At 40.6% G+C, this 24,178-nt stretch overlaps 1 protein-coding gene across 2 annotated transcripts in view; it reads right to left on the bottom strand.

Annotated features, from left to right (window-relative positions):
* LOC117413697 (phosphatase and actin regulator 4) overlaps window positions 1–13,031 on the bottom strand; it is an 89,443-nt gene extending 76,412 nt beyond the window's left edge. The window contains exon 1 of one of the 2 annotated variants that reach the window (XM_059000433.1): window positions 12,909–13,031. The gene's annotated coding sequence lies outside the window, so the exon portion shown is untranslated. The other variant, XM_059000432.1, reaches the window with a different exon arrangement.
* Between the last annotated feature and the right edge of the window lie 11,147 nt (window positions 13,032–24,178).

Here is a 24,178-nt window from a genome sequence, read left to right as displayed (position 1 = left end):
ACAATCCCAATCCATTTGTTACAGGAGTCTGTAGGGGTGCTGGAAAAAGGAGACTATCATCGGCAATACAGAAGCACAGGACTGAAGGAGCCGTTCCTTCAACACATTCTGTAAAGCACTGTGAAGTACAGTAACTCATCACATGTGGCACAATTACGGCAAAACTGGGTTAGGCTCCAATATGTAAACAAAAAAAGATGCAGATTAAAACTTAGTTATGCAACAAGAACTTCAAGAATACTTTCACTGATCTGCAGCAGCACCTGCTAGAACAGTGTCACTGTAACATAGCTAGAGTCAGCTGTGCTGCAGTACCAGATGTGCTTTACTGACCCACTTACAAATATGCTTTCCAGCTGCAGGTAGTTTTAGGCAGAAAACTTGACAGCACTATAAGTCGACACTCATTGGTACAAGTGCTCATAAAATACTGGACTAAATAGTAAAACAAAACATACAAAGCTAGTGCCCAAGCCTATGTTAAATGTAACTGTAGCGTATACCTGTCTACACTCTACCCCCAATTACAGCAGGCTGTGCTGACTGTCCTGTTTGAATCATTCAAAAGTAGTTTCAGATACACAAAACAGGCCCCAACCCCACAGCTTATGAGTTCAAGTTTATGAAGGACACCAACTAACTTTTTCCAGTTGGGCTTTTTAACCCTTTACTGCCCTGGGTATGTTCACATACCTGTTTAATGCCTATTTTCTCAATTTTATTTTCTCAATGTTAAATACACTGGACAAAAAAGGGTTAAAATGTTTAAACTTTTACAGATGTGATCACTTCACAGTTGCACACTTCTATTTTTAAAACCACAATCCTCCTGATCAGTAAACAGGACTTGCAATGGGTACAATTCCATTATACAGGTTCCTGATTCGTCACACTGTGGTTCCCTTGCTGTAGTGCGCTGCCCAGGAAAAAATACATAAATCACACTACAGAAAATCATTTGCAAAATGACTTAAGAGTTTAAAAACTCCTCCTCACATCAAGGGCCTTGTGTGTTGACAAGTCCACAGTTGGACAGCATGGTTTGTTGAAACCAGCCTTCCCTTGAACAGGTCTGTCGCCTCAGAGCTGCGCAGCTGAAGAGGCTCACAAACGTGTTAAACACTGATGTTAGTCCTAAATGTTTAAACAGTAGGATTAAACACATTTCATTTTTTAAACTTTAATATAGTGGGATTATTGGTAACCAATCAGCTGTATAAATCTCAACTCTCTCTAATCTTACACTGCGCCGTTATGAATGAAGTAACTTCCACAGGAGTAACAATCAGCATTTGTGATCAAACGAATCATACCGCTTCTTTACCTTGAACTACCTTCAGTATCATACTGTACCTTTAAAAATCTTGATCTAACCCGTTATCAAACTAGCATGCCTTATAGAATTTGTCACTACCAGACCTTGCTTCTACTGTATAACTTGCCTTGGAATTGACACATATCTGAAGCAGGCATGGAACTGTAATATTATACAAAGACTCAGCAGCTCTGCAATGCAAAACATCATAATAAAACACTTCAAATATACACTGGGAGTGCTCAAGTCACAATATAAAACCAATAGAGACAGCACAACAATAACATTCTAATTAGCCTGTTTAAGTTTATACAGTGCTCCCCCTTTATAAGGCAGCCCTTTATATGGCAGAACAGGTTATAAGGCAGTGTGATCATGGCTCCCATTTGCCCCATCATGCCATTACACCAACACTAGTAGTCACATTATAAGGCAGAACACAAACAGCACAGTCTCTTAACTATGTCTTCCGACTACAGCGTTAAAGGGGGAGCAATGTATAAAGTTTGCCAATTTAGTGAAAGCATGGAGTTCACTTTGAATATAAGTATTATTCAAAATGAACTTCGATGTCTTGGACAGATTTCACGTCGCGTAGAGCTGCTGTACTTTTAAAAGACACACTGTGTAGCCATCAGCCTGCAACGCTGGTCTGGTGATAACAAATAACAAAGCCCCCCACCACGTACTTACTAACAGGTTAAGAGCTTGGTAATATTAGAAATCCACTGTGCTGCAGATGGAAGTATCCTGTCAGTGTATCGAGTGCAGGGCTCCAGCCATCCCTTTCACAGCATGTTCTCGATCAGAGGCTTCACGTCATCTACAGCCTGCCCCAGAAAAAAACTGTTCACCACAGGGACAAGTGTCCCACTTCTTGAGAAATCCATTGGCTTGTTACATAAATCTTTACTTATTCTTCCTCTTCATGATAAAGTGGGTTACAAAACTACTCTGAGGACGACAGAGAGAATAAACGCTTTTCTATTGTTGGGTTACAAAAGTGCCCTTGTAAATGCTCTAGGATATAACCTGGCACTCTGGCTCTCACCTGTATACCTGTGGAAATGCGTTCAACTTGTGATTTGGAGGAGAAACACAACATTTCATTAACTTGCACCTGGTGGGAAAACATTTTGAGGAAGTTATGAAATGAATGGATGAAATGCCTATTGACATTTCAATAAGATACAGTGCAGGTTTAAAATATCAAAAAACAGATCACTCCTCCATAATCCTGACAGCAGTGTGCAGGCCAAGGAAATATAAACACATCACTGATGAACAAGGTACAAGACAGTGGATCTGGTAAGCAGTCAATGCAAAACCCCTTGTGGCCTCTTCCCTCACAGCAGTAGTTCCAGGGATGGAAATAAGACTCATAATGCACAGCAGTTTAATGTAATCCAGGTATTACCAGGAGCTTGATTAGATATGCAACAGGTTCAGGACCAAACTGCTATGTAATGGGATCCTTATTTCCATTTCTGTTGTGTAAAACTGAACCTGATTGTGAGACGCACACTGCAGCTTTAAAATCAGCTGAAACAAGAGCCCCTTGGTGGTGTTCCTGAAGCAGGAATGTGCCTGCAGTGTGTACCTGAAGCAGGTCTTTGCAAAGACTAGCCTGCTTCCAGAGCACATTCCAAAGCCATCCAGATCAGGAACCCCTCATTGCTTCTTGACTGATAAACAGTGCAATTCAGACTCAGCTGAAACAGGACAGGGTGAGCTTGACCGGCCCTCGAATTGCTAGCCATACATACAGTCTGCATTGAAATCTGCCTGTAGATCCCAGTGCAGGCAGGGAGCCTGTTTGAGCACGCAAGCACACAGACAGAAGCATCCTTCACTCACTGCAGGTTTGCAGGGGTGGAGAACACAGGGAGATATCATCACTAAAGAGGGAATGGAGTTCATGGAATTAACACTAGAAACGCCACGGCAGTCATTGTGACGGTTTTCACTTTTAAAATTTAAATTACTCTGTGTTGAAGTTGTCTGTTCTTGACTTTTCCTAAATACATGTATTAAATATACTGACGGCATTTGACAGCAAAAATAAAGTTATGAGCACTTCTACCTAGAACTGCTGAAAGTAGTCATTTTGACGGCTTATTACAATACATGCTTTTATTGTTAGTATAACCTACAATACGCTATTTGTTATATGTATACAAGCCAGTTTGTTATCTGTACCTCCGCTGAGTTTACAGCAGTGTGTATTTGAATAGAATATTGCTCTTGACGTCTAGATATGTGTTATCCAAACATCTATTGTAATCCTATCAATTCCTCGGAGAACTGCCATCTGGCTGTCTACGTGAGCATATATAGTCTGCTGTCTTATAATATTACTATTACAAGAATTTTTCAAGAAATCTTTATATTTTTGCATTTTGATTTGAGAGCAACTACAGATATATTTGCATTGGCAGCAGAAATCTGGAATGACTTCATTGAAAACAGCATTGCCTGTTTCAAGCTAATCATAAAACATTACATGGACAAGCAGCTGTTTCCGACAAAAGCAGTGTCTCGCTGGACACAATGCACGTCAAACAAACCTGTCTAATTTGGGATCAAATTTTGGCTGGCAGTGGACCCTACCCCTACCTGTGCAAAGATGAGACTCGCCCCGCTGGTCAGGGACTGGATGACAATGTGGTACTTAGGCTGATGTAACCGTGCTTAGGATGTTACCAATGTTACCAATGACATTTTTTTATTTAACTGTAATTCGCAAAACAATTGAAGAAACAACAGAAAACCAGCCTGGTTGGAACAGTAAACAAAGCGAGACATTTCCACCATCTGCGCAAAACTTAGTACTCAGTGAAATATACTTTCCATGCCACTAAAACAGCCCGAAATGAGACTAAAAGATAGTATGCTTTAAAATGAAAATATTTCCTGGTACAGTATATCCTGTAGAATTTTACAAAGTGCATCACAAACAAAAAAGAGAAACACAGGATTCCACCAAATGTCATCTGAAATAAATGTCAGCATTTCAAACAATGTATCATTTGAAGAATGATTACATCAGAACTTTCCGGATGATAATACTACAACAGCCAGCCTGGAGGGATCTACAGTACAGAGACAACCGAGAGGGTTTGAGAACTCTACAGTACAGAGACAACCGAGAGGGTTTGAGAGATCTACAGTACAGAGACAACCGAGAGGGTTTGAGAGATCTACAGTACAGAGACAACCGAGAGGGTTTGAGAACTCTACAGTACAGAGACAACCGAGAGGGTTTGAGAACTCTACAGTACAGAGACAACCGAGAGGGTTTGAGAACTCTACAGTACAGAGACAACCGAGAGGGTTTGAGAACTCTACAGTACAGAGACAACTGAGTGGGTTTTAGATACTAGTGCTGGATGAACTGAAAAAACAAACAGCCCTGTTAATACCAGAACAAGACAAGTGAAGTGAAATGAAATGAAAGCCCACAGATTCCACTCTGGCAGCGCAGCAGGACTAGTTTCCAACCTGATGAAACACAAAGCCGCTTTGTAGCTTTGAACTAGGTTTCACTGCATGGCACACCAGAGGAGACTTGGGGTTTGACACAACAAAGTTGCCTCAATCTAGGAACCCATTCACACTTGGGATTTAAGGAGGCCCAGGACCGCATTCTATTTGAAACGTTCCAAAAAAGAAAAAGGCAGCCCAGGGCCAGCCTAGACTTCCGATGTGGCCCAGGGCCTGCAATCCAGGTCCAGGACTGGCCTTCACATACAGAGGCCGCGCTAGCTTTTCTGTTCATGCCTTCTTGAAACGCACATGTCCAAAATGTGGTGTCCCATCCATCAAATACTAAAGTACTGTTAACACAAAGGCTAATAAACTCCAGGGATGTGTATTTTGGCATATTTTTATGAACGTTTAAACTCCACGCCATATAACAGTTTAAACAATCTCTGTCTGTGTATAGATATACATCTGAACACACACACTTTTCTTTGTTATATACTATCAGTAGACCGTTCCCATGACAACGAGACTGGACTCTAAGCACTGATTGTTGCCTTCACCTACGTGTGTTTTCATATTTTTCTGCATTCCAATAACAGCAACAGTGTTTGCCCAGCAGCTCTTTCACACACACTACAGTACATCTCGCCGTCTCAACAAACAAGTCACGGGTACTTCATCTCCCCTTCAGAATTATAAGAACAGATTCTTGATTCGCGTTTTTCTGCATTACAACTGCTTGCAGCTGCTTCAGTCGCTGTGATACTCATACAGTCAGAAGTAGATGACTGAGATGCAGAGGGGTGATCTTCTTCATGAGAATCCCTAAGATGCTGACTGCTTAGCAAAAAAACTTCCGATTGACAACGGACTTGCTATCAGTGTACACTCCGCACTAGGTATTCATTTTTATACTTAAAATCTGTCATTATTTCATAGCAATATGGACCTCTTAATATGGGGCACAACAAATCATTTGAAAATAAAATAAAGTGCATGGTGGGATACTATCGTATTATTTTCCGCTGTTCATTGCGCTGCTAGGAACTGTAACCAAACTATTCTAATACAGTGCACTCCATTTATATGAATCACATCCGGACTGATATGATTATAATTAGCAAGGGTGCCTCCGCGCATCAGCAGTTTAAATACAGTATACAAATGTCAATGGTGCTCAATCATTGAGGACAATACATCAAAACAAGTCCTCGTGGGTAAGCAGCTAGTTATATGTTTACTCAAGGCTGCAGAATCCTATTTGACTACAGTATACTTGAGAAGCGATCGACTTGTGAGGGTGCCTAGTTTAACTGCCATGGAGTGTTACATGTAATGGCCTTTGAATTAAAATGACATTACAGTACAGTATTTTACTGTCAGGACTACCACTGCATTTAAGCATCTGTGGCTTGCTTTTGTCAGTTGCGATGCAAATCTCACAGTTTTTCACTAAGTAGAGATGCAAAGCTCCCCCCCCCCAAGCAGTCCCCCTCCCTCTACATGCATATCACACAATAACAGTGCTGTACTCAGAATGTATTCAATGAATGTGTATTCACTTTATTAAAACACATTTTCACTAACAGAGAACACAAAAAATACCTGTACAATGCAGTCGCACATCTTTCTTTTTCCTGCCATGTCGACTTGTTTTTTTTCTCTACTGGGAGTCGCTGCGGAGCAGGGATTATGCTGCACACGCTGTGTACCTGCCTAACCACGCGAGATGTGATCAAATTCAAATTCAAAGACAGCTGTATTGGCTGTACATGTCATTGCACTTGATACAGTATCGTATTACATGCAGTGAGTTTGCCCCGAAATTATTCTTATATGTGGATTGCTTGATTCTTACAAGCAGAGTATTTTAAGATGGTTAGTATAGAATGATTTTATCCCAGTGGTTTTGATCACTATATGTGGTTGATTCTTATATAAGTTGTTGGAACATTTTATTTAGATATAAATGAATGTTTGGTCTCCGAATACAACCTCACAGAATGGGTGAAACATTAAGTCAGATTCTGGTTAAATTCCTAGTTAGACAATAAGCTGATAAAGATCTTTCTGGTCACTTTTGTCCTTGCTAGGACAAAGCTCCAAGACAATCTGAAATAGGTGTTGGCCTCTCCTTTGATGTCCAGTTCTAATAAGAAAGGCATTTGCCATTTAGGGTGGATCATTGTTAAACATATTTACAGACTACAGGGTTATAAAAACTAGCTACGTCAAAGAGAAACTGGATTGAACCAGATGCTTAGAGCTAGGGTTAGGACAATGGACAATTAACCAAGTGATAAGAGATTTGTGTCTTTGCCTGATTGGTTTAAAGGAAAATCATGATGTCACTGAAAGACTGCATTTAAACTGAGAATACTGAAATGTGCTTTGATTTGCTTTGATTTGCTTTTAATTTTACTGCAGTGTAATAGACTATCATGAATATGCATGTCTGCGTCCCTTTCCATTCTGTGCGTCCCGTGATCCCAAGACAAAATATTTTTCCGTCCAATGGATTTATTTTGCATCTAGGACGCAAAATGTTACACTAACGAGACCTCTGCATATATGAACACAAAGCAGATTTTGGGCCGACTTTTCGTATGACATCACCAATCTGATTATGTAGCTTTGTAGCAGGAATCCAAGGAGCACGTTTGGTGCAGAACAACAAGGAAAAACACAGAAAATGATAACACAGAAAAACAGATTTTCTATGATGTTTTTGTTTTATATTTGGAGAGGGGCAAAACACATGCAAGGCTTTTTTGGTTTGTTTGATAACACTATGTAACACAATTTTTGTTCCTGGGTAGTAAGTGTTATTTCCTAATTGCTTATGCCTCAAAAGTATAGAAAATGGCTATTATTCCCCACAAACTGCTTTTGTGACCAGGACAGTGATATTTTGAAATGTACCTATTTCCAATGAGAAAACGGGCGAATTTGTGCCTTTTCGTTCACATAAAGTCAGAAAAAAACAACATATGAATCCAAATTAACATGTATTTATACTAAAGTGTGGAGTAATGATTAGGGCTCTGGACTCTTGACCGGAGGGTTGTGGGTTCAATCCCCAGTGGGGGACACTGCTGTTGTACCCTTGAGCAAGGTACTTTACCTAGATTGCTCCAGTAAAAACCCAACTGTATAAATGGGTAATTGTATGTAAAAAATAATGTGATATCTGTATAATGTGAAATAATGTATAATGTAACAATTGTAAGTCGCCCTGGATAAGGGCGTCTGCTAAGAAAGAAATGAATAATAAAAATAAATAATAAAGTAATACAAAAATGACTACAAAAGATTTAGAAGTGAGTAGTTTTTCGAGATTTACGATTATACTGTAAATCACTTTCACGAATCAGCCCCCAAATGTAGTCTCCCATCATGTTCTCGTTATACTGTCCCAAAGGCAAAGATAGCAGGGAAACTTGGTAAAACCGCCTTGGAGACCCATCAGGAATGCCACCATTCTGAAGTCTCCTATGACCTCCCAGCCGTACTCATCATACTTCAAGGCGTCCAGCAAGGTCTTGATGCTGTTGTAATCCTCTCTGAGGTGCACCGAGTGAGCCAGGGGAAGAGACGGGTACTTGTTACCATTATGGAGCAGCACGGCTTTGAGGCTCCTGGATGAGCTGTCAATGAAGAGGCGCCACTCATTCTGGTTACAGGCGATTCCGATTGCCTCGAACAGACTGGTCACATTGTGGCAGAAGCAGAGCCCATCTTGACGGGTGAAGAAGCTGGAAAAAGGTTGGTGACGCTTCCTCTGATCTGCGACTTGCACACTTTCATCCAACAAGTTCCACTGCTTGAGCCTAGACGTCAAAAGCTCGGCATTGGACTTGGTGAGACCAAGATCTCTAATCAAGTCGTCGAGGTCTTTTTGGTTGGGGTAGTATGGGTTTCTCTCCTCAGCTCCACCTCTGAAATTGTCATCTGGATCTACAACATCTTCCTCGCTCTCTGACTTGCTGCTCTCTTCTAAAGACGGCTGCTCTCTCTCCGGAGGAGTGGGTACGGGGAGCTCATGGCAGAGTGGCACCGGGGCGATGGATGAAGGAAGGTCCGGATACGTGACGGCAGGTGCATTCTTGCCAGTCCGACGTTTGGAAGGGTCCACCGTGCAGAAGTAGCAGTTGCTTGAGTGGTCAGTGGGTTCCCGCCAAATTCTTGGGATAGCGAACTTCATGGCTCTCTTTTCCCCTCTGTACCATCCTACAAAAATACATTTACTTCACCCATGACTAATGTGTAAGAGATTCTCGCAAGATTTTTCATATATGATATATTTTTTCAATAACATTGAAAATTGTAAAACATTTTAAAATTAAAAACTTTTACAATTTTAAAATTTTTAACAAATTTTATAACATAAAATTCCGAGCAACAATTGTCCATCTTACCTTCCAGAGTTTTTTTGCAGTGCTCGCAGGTGAAATGAGATGCCCAGGGTTTGTCTTGATCCCAGACAGGCATGCCGAAATATGCCTTGTAGGCCTCACACATCTTAGCAGATGCTTCCACGGAGTACTTTTTCGCTCTTGTCTTGATAAATTGGCCGCAGACATAGCAAAATGTGTCTGCCGGATGCTTGCAGCCTCTTGATGCCATCTCAGAAAAATGCAGATATGTATCCACTTAGGCAGCTGGAACTAAACTGAACTGGTGGGCTTAAGGCCCCTGTATTTATACTACTATTTATATTACTGGAAAGTTCTAGAAAGTTCTAGAAGTTACTCCAAGTTTACTCAGCACTGAATCTATCTGGAATGTTCTGGAAAATAGGTAAATTTCAAAATATCACTGTCCTGGTCACAAAAGCAAAGTTTGTGGGGAATAATAGCCATTTTCTATACTTTTGATGCATAAGCAATTAGGAAATAACACTTACTACCCAGGAACCCCCCCAAAAAAAAAATTGTTACACGGTGTAATAACCAAATCAATAGTATAAACATATAAATATGAACACAGGCAACTTTGCTTTAAATTTACATAAACATATCTGTCTAATAAAACCGCTTCCGGAATTCAAGTTCAATGTTGATTGAGGCTTCAATTTACTGCAGTCAATATCCAGAGCTGTTCAAAGAGGCCAAAATCAATAAAAATCACCCCTAAAGATCGGAGTTTGGCAAGGACAGACTTCACATCGATGTGCGGTTTGTACTTCATGCAGCAAGGCTGTAGATTCCACTCGTAGGCAGACCATTGTATAACACATGGGAAGCACTAAACACATTGAATGAAAGGAAACGTTAACAGCAAACTTGGGATTCTTTTCTGTGTTCAGCACCAGCGCCTCACGACAATCTGGCTGGAGAACGCTGCAGCTCAATTTTACAATAGCCATCCGGATGACAAAGACTAACTCTGAGGTGAACTGACATGAATATTGTTTTATTTTACTTTTTACAACAGGGAACTATTTGGAATATTTGAAGTAAAAAAATAATAATAATAAAAAAATAAGGAAGTTTGTTTTATTGAATAATGGCACTGGTAAGCTTGTAACTTGCTTAGAATTTGAAAGTGTAACAATTTGTATTTCCACTGTACTAGTTCAATGCCTGTTGTTGTGATTATTATTGTTAATGTTATTCTACTGGTGACAGAGCAGTAGTTTATTATGTATCGCGTCTCTTAATGAAGTTGCCGTAGCTATACATGTTTTGTTACAGCCATATGTTCGGTAATCTTCCAAGAGAAGGGGTAATGCTAATGATCAGTCTTTACTGGTAATGGTTAGGAACTAGAGAATAATAATAACGACAATGATAATATTAACGAGTAAATGATAGAATAGGTTAACGATCGTGTTTGTAAACAAAGATGGTATTCATGCAGGTTAAACAAATATGTAACAGGTGTCATGTAAATGATATGAATGGTTATTGTAAATGAAATGAATGTTAAATAATAGCGTTTATTTTTGTACAAAATGATTCCAGGCGTAACCAGTTATTGAATAATTCATTCATTCATATTTAATGCCGTGTCTGTCCTTAGTTGGGAGCAGTAGTATTAGGTGGTCAGTCGTGAGCTTGCCTTGTGAATGTCAGTCGTTGCGTACAACCTGTTAGTCATATCCATTACGAAAATAAATATTTCTACCTGTGAACACTAGCAAGTTGCTGTTTCCTGTGTTCTATATACCTCCGTGGTCTTGAGAGAATAATGTGATTGTGGGAGGGGGGGGGCTCGGACCGTCACCACGTTACACAACAGAACATTTGAAGTTAAAATAGTCAATAATATATATGTTTCTATACTAAAACGTTGCTACTGTGTTGCATTGAAAAAATATATATTACTAAGAAACATCTGCTACAGATCAAGGATTAGTGTCCCGTAGCTCTTCCATTCTGAGTGCAGGATATCAGTCCATAAAAAATTTAATTTAAAACAGCAATTTGCCACTTGTTAGGCCTGCTTTTCAGTCACATGTGTGAACGTGCAAAGGCGCCTTAAACGGCAAATGTGAACGGGGTCGCAGACCGAAAAATGCAGCGGGCCTGAGGCGGCCTGGGTCAGCACAGTACTGTGAATGGGGTCTAGGTCTCCCGGGCTCCTGGAAAAAGGGGCTTTGTGTTCCTCAGTTTAAGGGAAAGCAAACCTATAGGACTGGTTGTGTAGTTAATTGGCACAATCCTCCTCCTTCAGCATGGCTGCATATTGCCCAAAATGCACATTCAAAACAGTGGAAACATCATGGTAAGGAGGCTGTGTGGTCCAGTGGTTAAAGAAAAGGGCTTATAACCAGAAGGCCCCCGGTTCAAATCCCGGTTCAGCCATTGACTCATTGTGTGATCCTGAGCAAGTCACTTAACCTCCTTGTGCTCCGTCTTTCGGATGAGACGTAATTGTAAGTGACTCTGCAGCTGATGCATAGTTCACACACCCGAGTCTCTGTAAGTCGCCTTGGATAAAGGCGTCTGCTAAATAAACAAATAATAATAATAAAAAGTTGAATTTCCTATGAGGCTTAGGCTAAACCAACACACTCATTCTCATCGCTTTTCAAAAAGAAACACAGGATTTCTTAAAATAACTAACAAAAAATACTGCAATTGCAATCCACATCAATACAGACACATATAATAAAGTTCTGAGATTGTTTTAAACTGGAAGATTCCACAACCACACATGAAATATGAATCTGCATCTTTAATATTTTACTACTAGTATGTGTGAAGTCATAATCTCCTCTCCTTATTTTTATTTTTTTTACTTCTGCAACTTTGCTGTGGACTTCTCATTTTGTCTTGTTTCCAGTTTAAGTTTGCAAAAAAATAATGTATACTTAATGGTAAATGTACCTGTTTGACAACAACAAAACAGCCATCAGATCGCAATTGATTGCACCTGTACCACAATATGACAGCGTACCACTTTCTGACATTACACAGGTCAAGTTTTGGTACGCGCACCCCATTCTGAAGATGTACCACTTTCTAACACTACACCAGTACTGCCGCGTTTGAAGTTAAATTAAAACCACAGACTCTAAAGTGAACGACACTGCTTAAACCGCGTTCAAAGAAAAACAAACAAAAACCTCAAAGCTAAATCAAATAGGAAACGACTACGCAGTGTGCAACTTGTTTTTTGCTCTGCATGTCAACAACTGAGCTCTGCCCCTCGCTCCCGTTTAGGGTGTGCTCGTTCGTAACTAGGCGGTATGGTGGATCTTGACAACACAGTTTAATTGTGTCCAGTATAAATGCCCCGTTTGCCGACAAGTTTTTCAAATCATAACAGCAAGCGAGACAGCACAAGGTAACGTTTCAAAACCCCATTTCATCAAGCGCAGGGCTTCCACTTCTCTCTGTCTGCTCACAATTCCCAAATCCACACATCACAGGCAGTACTTCTGTATTATAAGTCTTACCTTTTTGTGATAATTTGCTTTCCCGGTCTCTTGTTCGTTCAAACTTGACTTACTGTGTTTACAATAATCGGCGTCCCTTGTTTTCACATTACATCGTTAATTGAAATGTTTTTTACGCTTGCCTTCCCTGTGTCCCTAGTCCCCTCCTCTTCCTTTAATTTAAGAGTTTAGTTCAGTTAAAACAACACTTCACTTCCTCACCTTTCTTTTCCAGTCCACACCAGGTATCCGCAGGCTTTTTCACTTTTGCCGGAAGTCATTCCAGCGGCATTTTGGGAACTGTAGTTCTAATCCCTATTGGGAAACTGCTTAGCCAACATCGTGAAAAACTACAACACCCAAAAGGCTGTGCAAATTAAAAACAGCGCATGCGAGTTGATTAAAGATTGAGTTCTGCTTCTAGGGTGATTTCACGGATCTGTTGTTTCCGAGGCTACCATATAGCGCGCAAATAGGTGTAAACATTCGTCTTGGGTTCTTTAGGCGTGTTTTGAAAACCGCAGTAAGCACGCGCCTGTCTGAGAGTATATACACAATAACACAGCTGAAGATACGCGGAAATGCAAGTATTATCTGCAGGTCGATTTCTTAAAGTTTTTCACTTTTCTCTTTCTCGTCTTAACTCTTTATTAAATTAGGCCCACATACAAGCTCACGCGCTTATCTCGCAGTACACCCCTGTTGCATAATGTTAGGCGCCTGTTTGCGTGATTATACAGTAATGCTGTACGTACTGTACACAAGGAAAGAGCTTGTGAGTGAAGCTAGGCACTGTTCAGTATTTGAGTTATTTAATATATGCTATTATTATCCTGACAGGTCGTGTCTTTATATATATACTCAAAGTGCGGTACCACATAGACATCTCAGTTTTGATATGGATATTTGGTGTTTGTTATGACGTTGTTCACCTGTCTGTGCGGGTTGATCAGAAAGCAGACTTTGCCCAGTTTGTTTACGAGTCGTTTTAGCTGAAGGGGTATATAAGCCTCACCCCCATTAAAGCTGTTTGCCCGACGTCACTGTGACCCAAATGGACACGCTTTTGTAACTGCAGTATCTCATTGTACTTCACCATTGACACTGACAATCAAACCCCTGTTTCAGGTGCCTTTAGTCGTGCTAAGCAAGACATCTTGCCCTTTGTTACTGTGATCAGCACTCTCCACACTCTCATTGCAATCTGTGGGTAGGAGTGCCACTTCACTTTCACTCAGTTACACCAGCTGTAGTGCGGCGAGCAAGCCCACAGGAAGTGATATACAGAGACGCACTTCAAGAGTATAGTTGGAAACAGTTCCTTGCCATTGTGAGGTCGCTGGAACAGGGCTGAGCAGCACCTCAGTGCAGTGTTACTGTGCAGATAGAGGAAACACACTTTAAACAAGCACTTTGACATGAAGCATTTCAGAAATCTGACCCCGTATGAACCTGTGCTGAAAATGCATACGTGTGAAGATAATAACCTTTTTGAGATTTGTTTTGCCTCCCGGAGTACAGTGGAGCTTGTAGGAAAGTGCTGATTCTCTTAGTGCTGCAGCAGCAGCCTGTGTAGTTCACTGAGTGGAAGAGGGCAAGCAGGCTTCAATGAGGGTGTGTACTACATGTGATTGTGTAGGGAATCTAACCCAACAGGGAAGCAAACCAGGTCTGGTGTTGCTGTACACTGTTCAGAAGCACCACAGCCATTACATTTGTATTTTTTATTTCCCCCTTCGAGCTGTGACCTGGCAAAGGTCAACCTAAAGTGAAAAAGTGACCCTGACCAGAAAAACCACCCTGGGCTCAACTTAGATGCTCCCATCATGTGCAGCACCTCGTTTGACTCGTAATGAACAGGGCTTGAGAGACAGAAATACCATGAGTACCGTACTCACTTCTGGCAAGTTGCCAGATGAGGGGTAAGTGACGAGTTTTATTCGAACTTCAGCCCAACCCTTTACCCTGTAGGGGATGCGGGTCCTAAAATGTTAGTATTGCTGTAAGAACCTTATGGTACATTCACACTGACACATCCGATCCGATCCGAGCCGAGCCGAGTCGGAACCTTGTTGAATCCACCCAGCGCGGCTCGGGTCTTTCACACTGTTCAAGCAGCACCGTCCGTGGGACGCGACGTCAAATTCATCTGACACAGGCTCGGGTCTTTCACACTGTTCAAGCAGCACCGTCCATGGGACGCAACGTCAAATTCATCTGACAGGCGCGTGGTGGATTTGTTTTGAATTTGTTTTGAAAATGGATCCTGAGGTCGTGGTTCTCTTTTTGTTTCTTTTTATTTTTCACTTGTTACTGAATAAAAATGAAAGCCAACAACGCGCTGAATATGAAAATAGGAGACGAAATTTACTGAATGAGAAACATTCGGAGCTCACGAGAGCTGTACTGAATCTGCCCATAGAGTCACAAGTGCCTGTGTTTCCCCAGCTTCCCATGGCTGGACTTTTTTCTCCACCGCATCGATGTTGACAGCCTGGGATCCTTCAAGAAGCTGCTTGATGAGATTCTGGGATCAATAAGCTATTAACAACCAAACGAGCAAGATGGGCTGAATGGCCTCCTCTCGTTTGTAAACTTTCTTATGTTCTTATGTTCTCACTTTTATGCTAGACTGAAGTGACATGATGACATACACGTTATCCCCGGGCCCGCTCGGCTTCTAGTCAGTACCAGATAGCTTGTGATGCCGATGTGTCACGGCTTGGTTCCGGCTCAGCTTGACAAAATGACCAGTGAGAAACAAGCCGTACCATGAGGGCTCGGCTCGGATGTGCCAGTGTGAAACAGATATTAGGGACCTGTGGCAAAGTGCTTAACAGTGTGCAGGTGATCAATAATCAGACAAACAACGATAATCCAGGTGCAATGAAGGTTTAATTGTATAATCCAATGCCCGATGGCTAACAGCAGTAAACAATAACAATGTTAATGAAGCAATACAGCGGTGTGTATTGCTTATTTATAATCCGTGGGTTTGCCCAGAAATAATAACAGTCCCGTTTCAGTTCACCCAAACGTAACACAAACACAAGCACCAGTCGACAGTGCGTGCTCCAGTGCTCGTGGTGAATACAGTTCTTTAGTGACAACAAAAGTGCAGTGTTGTTGATCCGGGTTTAGTGCTGGCCTTTGGCAATAGCTCCGGATCGTGTTAGTCGTCCAAATAATTACAAACTGTTATTAACGACAAACAAAAACAAACAAAACACTCATGTTTCACAGCACAGGTTCTCCTTCTGGTCATTTAACATAATCACAAACGAACAGATCACATCACCCCTTGGTCAACGAGCGCATCCGCTCCTCAAATCCGCAGATTTCCTGTCTGAGTCTCCAAAAAATCACCCAAAGATATTTTTGGATAGATGTTGATGAGATCTACAAGAATCAAGTAAAACATTTTGGTATCTGCAGATTTTGGATTTTTGGCAGATTTCTGGCAGATTTTTGAAGTTACATTTGTTATGCATTCAAGTATTGCTTATGGCCACTTTGGTGAGGCTAAAGTACCACATAGTCCTGACCAAACTGGTGTAATAAGGTGTGTGGAATGGTGTTGGAAAGTAGGTATATCAGCTTGTGTGGAATGGTGTTGGAAAGTAGGTATATCATCTTGAGAATGAAGAGGGCACTGTTCCCAGAAAGCTCCTGATCTTAAAACTATTTTAACCCGTCTAAATGAATTGGTTAAGCAAGGTTCATCTATAATAGGATAAGTCTGTATGATTTTATTTCTAATATATATAATTTTATTCTGAAAAAACATTAAAAAGTCATCACAGCTATGTGGAGAGCCAGTGATAAGGATAGAAGTATTAGGGGGTGGTTTTACTAGTTTATCTATAGAAGCGAAAATAAATCTAAGATTATTTTTATTTCTTCCAATTGCATTTGAATAGTATGAAGATCTAGCACTGGCCAGAGCCTTCTTATATTTCAACTGATGGCTTTTCCAAGCCAAATAATGAACATGCAGTCTAGAATCTTTCCATCTACGCTCCAATAATGAACATGCAGTAGAATATTTCCATCTACACTCCAATAATGAACATGCAGTCTAGAATATTTCCATCTACACTCCAATAATGAACATGCAGTCTAGAATATTTCCATCTACACTCCAATTTACGGCCCTCACATTTAAATCTGAGTGGTAACATTAAACCATAGCGAGATTCTTTTAACAAACTCTCTGAATTTTAACTGGTGCTATACAATCAAAAATACTAGTCAAGGAGGTATTGTGAGTGTTGACCAACTCATCCAGTGATACTGACTCAGTAGATGAAGATGAGTTAAATGCCTCACAAAACCCAACCACAGTTGTTGAATTAACTGTGGTTAGGTTTTGTGTTGAATTAACCACCTGAGTTGTATGTTCCAGGCTTTTAGTAGCTGATGATAAAAAAAACAAACTCAAAAACAATGGCCCGAAGATCAGAAATGGTAAGGTCAATAGTTAAGCTATTTTGAACAACTAAACCACAATAAATTATGAAATCTAAAGTGTGGCCATGATCATGAGTAGGACCTTTCACATGCTGGACAAATTCTAAGGAATCCAGTCGCCTCAAAAATTCTAAACCTTTAAAATCTGATTCAATATCAATATGGAAATTAAAATCACCCAATAGAAGAATCCTATCATAAATGACAGACAGTATGGATAGAAGCTTTCCAAATTCAGTCAAGAAATGCAAGTCTGCCTTAGGCAGACCATATATAATTACAATAAGAACAGCTCATTTGATATTCAAGGTTAAAGTTAACAACTCAAAAGACGAATATCCCTCAAGAATTTCCTGGCTCATTTTATTTTCCGTGTGGAAGACCCTCCCAATAGAGCGTGTTTTCTAAAAAGAAGAATAATTTAAGAACTTAAGAACGTAAGAAAGTTTACAAACGAGAGGAGGCCATTCAGCCCATCTTGCTCATTTGGTTGTTAGTAGCTTATTGATCCCAGAATCTCATCAAGCAGCTTCTTGAAGGATCCCAGGGTGTCAGCTTCAACAACATTACTGGGGAGTTGGTTCCAGACCCTCACAATTCTCTGTAAAAAAGTGCTTCCTATTTTCTGTTCTGAATGCCCCTTTATCTAATCTCCATTTGTGACCCCTGGTCCTTGTTTCTTATTTCCCGTTGAAAAAGTCCCCTGGGTCTACATTGTCAATACCTTTTAGAAGTTTGAATGCTTGAATCAGATCGCCGCATAGTCTTCTTTGTTCAAGACTGAATAGATTCAATTATTTTAGCCTGTCTGCATATGACAGCCACTTCTCACAATATATCCAAGCATCTTGTTAGCCTTTTTTATAGATTCCCCACATTGTCTAGATGAAGACATTTCTGAGTCAACATAAACTCCTAGGTCTTTTTCATAGTTCCCTTCTTCAATTTCACTATCTCCCATATGATATTTATAATGCACGTTTATATTGCCTGCATGCAATACTTTACACTTTTCTCTATTAAATTTCATTTGCCATGTGTCTGCCCAATTTTGAATGCTGTCTAGATCATTTTGAATGACCTTTGCTGCTTCAACAGTGTCTGCCACTCCTCCTATTTTTGTGTCGTCTGCAAATTTAACGAGTTTGCTTACTATATCAGAGTCTAAATCATTAATGTAGATTAGGACTAGCAGAGGACCTAATACTGATCCCTGTGGTACACCACTGGTTACCTCACTCCATTTTGAGGTTTCTCCTCTAATCAGTACTTTCTGTTTTCTACCTGTTAACCACTCCCTAATCCATGTGCATGCATTTCCTTGAATCCCTACTGCGTTTAGTTTGAGAATTAATCTTTTATGCAGGACTTTGTCAAAAGCTTTCTGGAAATCTAAATAAACCATGCCGTATGCTTTGCAATTATCCATTGTCGATGTTGCATCAAAAAAAATCAAGCAGGTCAGTTAGACACAATCTCCATTTCCTAAAACCACACTGACTGTCTCCCAGGATATTGTTACCATATAGGTAATTTTCCATTTTGGATCTTATTATAGTTTCCATAAGTTTACATATAATAGAAGTCAGGCTTATTGGTCTGTAGTTGCCTGGTTTGGTTTTCTTTCCCTTTTGTGAAGCCTCAATCAAAGAAACATCATCATCAGCTTCGAGCCAAACTTCGCTTCTGGGGAGAATGTCTAGATTATATCCTTAATGAAATCATGAATTAGCAGCACTTTACATTAAACAAAGCCGGGCGTAAAATTGTACATAACATTGTATATAACATCTCTGATAAACCTTTAACAGATATCCAGACCTCTGTTTTAAAGAAAGGTTTATCTTTTGTTCCAACTAAAACCACAGACTCCTTCCTAACTAAAATTGAACTGTTTAAATTCTTCAGAACATTAGAGTGAAAAGTTTCTTCTCCAAACAAAATCTGAATTCGAATTGTGAGGGTAAGAGAAATTAGCTCATTTAAACCAAAAAGCACCTTTAACCCTCCTGCGTTGAACTCTTCAGTAGACACCTTTTATCCTGTAGTTGAAAGAGATAATATTTTACAGGACAAATCTTCATATAGAGTCCATTCCTACTTGACATGTCTGTAGTGTACCGCTCTAGAAGAACTTGTACAAGATCAAGACACTGTTATCAAACCTGCTGATAAGGGTGGTGGGGTGGTGATTCAGAATACTTTGATCTACAGAAATGAAATTAAATGCCAATTGAGGGATGAAGTGTTTCGTAGTCAATTGAGCAAAGATCCTACATCGACATTTAAACAGGATATAGATTTGGTATTAAACACTGGGTTTGATAATGAATGGTTAACATAAAATCTATCTCCAAATATATAGATTCATTTCTGTGTTCTTTTGTACACACTTTACCATCTTATCTAAAAGACACCACTGATTTCTTGATCAAATTACAAAAGATTCCACTACTATGGGACACAGATTGGTTGATAACACTAGATGTAACTACCTTTATACAAATATACCTAACGTAGATGGCTTAAAGGCATTGGAATTTTATTTAAAACAGAGATCTGGTCTTAACCCACGCACTGAGTTTCTACTTCAATTAGCTGAGATTGTTCCACATAAAAATGATTTTTTATTTGAACGGGACTTCAACTACAGGGTACTGCGATGGGTTCCAGTGTGGCACCTAATTACACCAATTTATATATGGGTCTTTTTGAAAATGAACATGTATATACAAATAATCCCTTTATTGATTGTGTATGCCATTGGTACCGATACATTGATGATATTTTCTTTGTGTGGACTGGTTCCAAAGACAGACTTGGTTCCAAAAAATAAACAAACAAACAAAAAAAAACCCTGAATGCAAGTTATATTTAACTCGTAATGAAAAAAACACAATAATTGACGGTTTAATTGCTTTCATGTCTAGGTTCCAGCAGGGAACACTGTATTACAGTACATTAAAACATCAGAGTACGTCACCTACAATATCACAAAGCAAATGGGAAAAGAAAATATGTACAAAATACAGTACAGTACTTTCAGTGTTGAACGACAGTCACTGCAGTTTATGGTAGCTGGGAAAGGGTAAGTTACCTTGAACTTTATTTCAGTCTGCTTTATTGACCTTGTTTGTTTAATTTGGCCAGCGTGACTCTGTCACGTTCGCAAGCAAAATTTGTGCAAGACAGAAATGTGTAGTTAATTTTAGGTTTGAGTTAGGACTTTGGAGTTTACACTAGTGGGGTTCCCGTAGTTAAACCAGGCACAGACCATAATAACAGTGAGTAAGTTATAGAATCAGAGAGCGATGGAGAATCTGCCATTAAGCAGTACATACCTTAGTGTTCCTGTTTCTTGTGCTCCTCCAGATAGAGAAAGAAAGATCTATAAATAAATGATTGTTCATTTTGAAGCCGGACCTGCGTTGATCATTTCAAGTACTATACTGGTAATATTATAGTACTAGCCTTTCGATTGCGTCTCCATCTTCTGACACATCTCACATGCCGCAGTTTCTCTTTTCTTCAGCAAACAAAATTACTTTTCTTTTAAAAGCTGCATCAAAAAATGTTCATGAAGTTCGCTGTGCAGCCATTTTACTATTCCGGTAATGTACCGAGGGTATTATCTGTAGTTTGCAGTATTGTGTACAGCTGATCTTGTTCAAGCACACCAGAATAATTGAATGTGCAAATGTAAATTGGTACCCGAACTAAAAACCTCTAATCCAAGTCGCTCCCCCAAATTTGAAATTTTATTTTGGCCACAAAAGTGCGACTTAAATTTGAGTAAATACGGTACTTTACTACATGCCAACTAATTTAAAACGAGCTCTTCCACTAAGCCAGATGTATAGAGTACGTAGGATCTGTAATCAAGACAAACACTGTGAACAGAAATTAATAGACATGAAGAATAATCGCTTTTACAACGAGGCTATCCTGAGAAATGGCTTAATGATGCACAATCTAAGGTTCAAAGTATCGATAGGTCTGACCTTTTAAAACCTCGTGGTAAGCCTAAAAAGACCTTTTCGGTATTGTTCGTCTCTCTCTCTCTCGCTATATAATCCTCATAGTCGTGCTCTACAAGAGATTGTGCGTAAACATTGGACTATCTTATCTACAGACACACGTTTGGGTTCTACATTCAAGATCCTCCACTCTTTTCTTTTAAAGGGATAACAATATAAAAGATGTTGCGGTTAAAGCAGATCATTTTGTTCCCCCTCCCCCCTTCTTTCTCCTTCTTCCAGGATGCTATCCTTGTTTAGTCTGTGCTCAGTGTAATACACTGTGTAAAACAGAAAGCTTCACACATCCTTTAACGTGTAAACGTTTTTCGATCAAACAAAGGATTACTTGTATTACATCTAATGTAGTCTACCTATTAATTTGTCCGTGTGGCCGTGGATATGTTGGCAAAACCCTTAGACCTCTCAAAACCAGATCAAGCGAACATAAAAGTGCCGTGAGACGCAATGACAACACATCCCCGATAGCCAGGCATTACAGTGAGTTTGCACATAATGTAAATTCATTGAAATGCATAGGAATAGAAACCATTTCTGTAAGCGGAAGAGGAGGTGATGTTGCTGTTAAATTATTGAGAAGAGAAATGCCCAAGGGAATGAAGACTTTGAATTGTCTCCATATCTTGACGTGTTGTTTCGTTTTGGTATGAATGAGTGTCTTTACTGTTTAATATTCAATAATGACTGCTATTAATTGTTTAATTGTATACATTCAGCTCCAATCTCTATATTCTCTGGGTTATTAGTATAACTCTTTTTAACCTGTGTTAGCCTAAGTATGATATTGATATATTGTTTGATATACATTGTATAATATCCCATTCATTTCTTTTTGTTCATGTAACGAATGACAAGGATTATTCAAATGTAAAAATGTTTTTAATTTGAAATAATCATTTCTAATTTATGAGTGCGGACCTTTTTTGGATTTCCTTATAGTGGTCTACGCACCACAACAAACAACTTTGTTTACAAAGCGCGAGTTATTTTGCTTTTTTTAAAACTTCAATTTATTTGTTATTCAACTCAGGATAAACCACCTAAATGGGATGTATAGATTGTATGATCTGAGTCCATGGTTGAGATTTTAGATTAACATTGTCGAAATCCTAATATGAAAAAATAGACACTTAACAAATGATCTTGATAAGTAAAACAATATAGAGTATTATCTGTTCCAAACAGAAAACCGTCTGCAGTACTGGTGATAGCCAGTAGGTGTCAGCCAAGACCGGTGCTTGGAATCTTAAAAGCGCTGTGTCCCAATCAGTTGACTGTGGTAAACTTTTATATCGGGACAGTTCAAGAGCAGATAACAGTGTTGATAATTACATCAGGGTTAGATACGAGTGCAAGTGAAATACAAGATACTACAGATTAGGTTAAGTGCAGGATTAAATACAGTAAAATAGGGAGCAGATAAGTGCAAGTTAAAGTGCATTAAAGGCAGAGTGCTATATTGTCCAGACGGGAAGAGTTGAGTTTTACAGGTGTTGTCTGAAGAGGTGTGTCTTGAGGAGGCGCCGGAAGGTGGTCAGGGACTGGGCAGTCCTGACATCCATAGGAAGGTCTTTCCACCACTGCGGGGCGAGGGTGGAGAAGCAGCGGGTCCTGGAGGCAGGGGAGTGTAGTGGAGGTACAGCTAGTCTTCTACTGCAGGAGGAGCGGAGAGGTCAGGTGGGGGTGTAGGGAGAGATGAGGGTCTGGAGGTGGCTGGGTGCAGTCTGGTCAAGGCATCGGTAGGCGAGTACATGAGTCTTGAACTGGATGTGAGTGGTGATCGGGAGCCAGTGGAGTGAGCGGAGTAGTGGAGTAGCATGGGAGAAGTGAGGCAGAGAGAGCACCAGGCAAGCAGCGGAGTTCTGGATGAGCTGGAGCAGACGGGTGGCGGATGCAGGGAGGCCGGCCAGGAGGGAGTTGCAGTAGTCTAGGTGGGAGAGTACCAGGGCCTGGACCAGGAGCTGGGTGGAGTAGGTGGGGAAGGGTCGGATTCTTTGTATGTTGCTCAGGAAGAATCGCAAGTGCGTGCTAGAGTGGAGATGAGCTGGGAGTAGGAGAGGCAGGGGTCAAGGGTTACTCCAAGGTTCTTGGCTGAGGAGGAGGGAGAGAGCATGGTAGATTCCAAAGGAATGGAGATAGAGAGATCAGAGGAGGGGGAAGATGAGGAGGGGAAGAAAAGGAGGTCAGATTTAAAGAGGTTGAGTTTGAGGTGATGCGAGTGCATCCAGGAGGAGATAGCAGACATACAGGTAGAGATACGGGAGGGGATGGTGGGGTCAGAGGGAGAGGTGTTAAAGAATATGCAGGGATTTTAGAGGAGAAGAAACAGGCAAAGTCATCAGAGGAGATAGAGGAGGGGAGAGGGTTGAGGAGGGAGGAGTAGGTAGAGCATAGTTTCCGGGGGTAGTTAGTGGAGGATTGGATAATAGATTGAAAATAGGAGTGTTTAGCAGAGGAGAGAGTAGAGGAGAAGGAGGAGAGGAGGGAGCGGTAGAGGTCTAGGGCAGCAGGGAGCTTGGTTCTCTTCCATTTCTTTTCAGCAAAGCGCAGTTTGGTTCTTGCTGAGCAGAGCACAGAGGAGAGCCAGGGTTGGGTAGTGGAGTGGTGGGCTGGTCGGGAGGTGAGGGGACAGTGAGAGGAGGTGAGGGAGGAGAAGAGGGTGGAGGTAGCAGAGTGTACAGAGAGTTGGAAGAAGGAGTCGATAGGAGGGAGGTGAGAGAGAGCGGTGGAGGCAAGGACAGAGAGGGAGAGAGAGCGGAGGTTACGGAGGGAGGTGACAGTGGGGGTAGGAGGAGCAGGGAGAGAGGGGAGAGACAGGGAAAAAAATTAAATAGTGATCAGAGAGGTCCAGAGGGGTGACAGAGAGGGTGGAGGGGCAGCAGGCCCTGGAGAAGGTGAGGTCCAGTTGATGGCCAGCTTTGTGGGTAGGAGGGGATGGAGAGAGAGAGAAGTTGAAGGAGTGAAGGAGAGGAAAGAATCCGGAAG

Source organism: Acipenser ruthenus, chromosome 25, assembly GCF_902713425.1.
Source record: "Acipenser ruthenus chromosome 25, fAciRut3.2 maternal haplotype, whole genome shotgun sequence".
In the NCBI taxonomy this organism is placed as follows: Eukaryota; Metazoa; Chordata; class Actinopteri; order Acipenseriformes; family Acipenseridae; genus Acipenser; species Acipenser ruthenus.
Note: the sequence above shows the minus strand (reverse complement) of the source record. Positions and strands in the feature narration are given on the sequence as shown.